The sequence below is a fragment of the Ylistrum balloti genome, unplaced genomic scaffold (assembly GCF_031769215.1).
Source record: "Ylistrum balloti isolate Yb309-2 unplaced genomic scaffold, AGI_CSIRO_Ybal_v1 Utg370884, whole genome shotgun sequence".
NCBI classification, from domain to species: domain Eukaryota; kingdom Metazoa; phylum Mollusca; class Bivalvia; order Pectinida; family Pectinidae; genus Ylistrum; species Ylistrum balloti.
The window spans coordinates 73,945-74,230 of NW_026782503.1; positions in this window are offsets into that span (position 1 = coordinate 73,945).

Here is a 286-nt window from a genome sequence, read left to right on the forward strand (position 1 = left end):
TATTGATAACTTCACTATTTTGGTAGGTGTTCAGTATTGTAGAAGTATTGTTAACTTCACTGTTTTGGTAGGTGTTCAGTAAGGTGGATGAATTGTTAACCTAAAGCTGGGTTAAGACTGTCACAGCAGATTGTGTATACAGAATTTTTTTAATGGAGACAGCGTCTATCCTACATATATGTGTGTAAACAGCAGTGAATTCCGGTATGAGCATGGCAATAACCCTATATGAACTTCCTGGTTGGTAAAATGTATCACGGACGGGGCGTTTTATGCTAAAAACGAC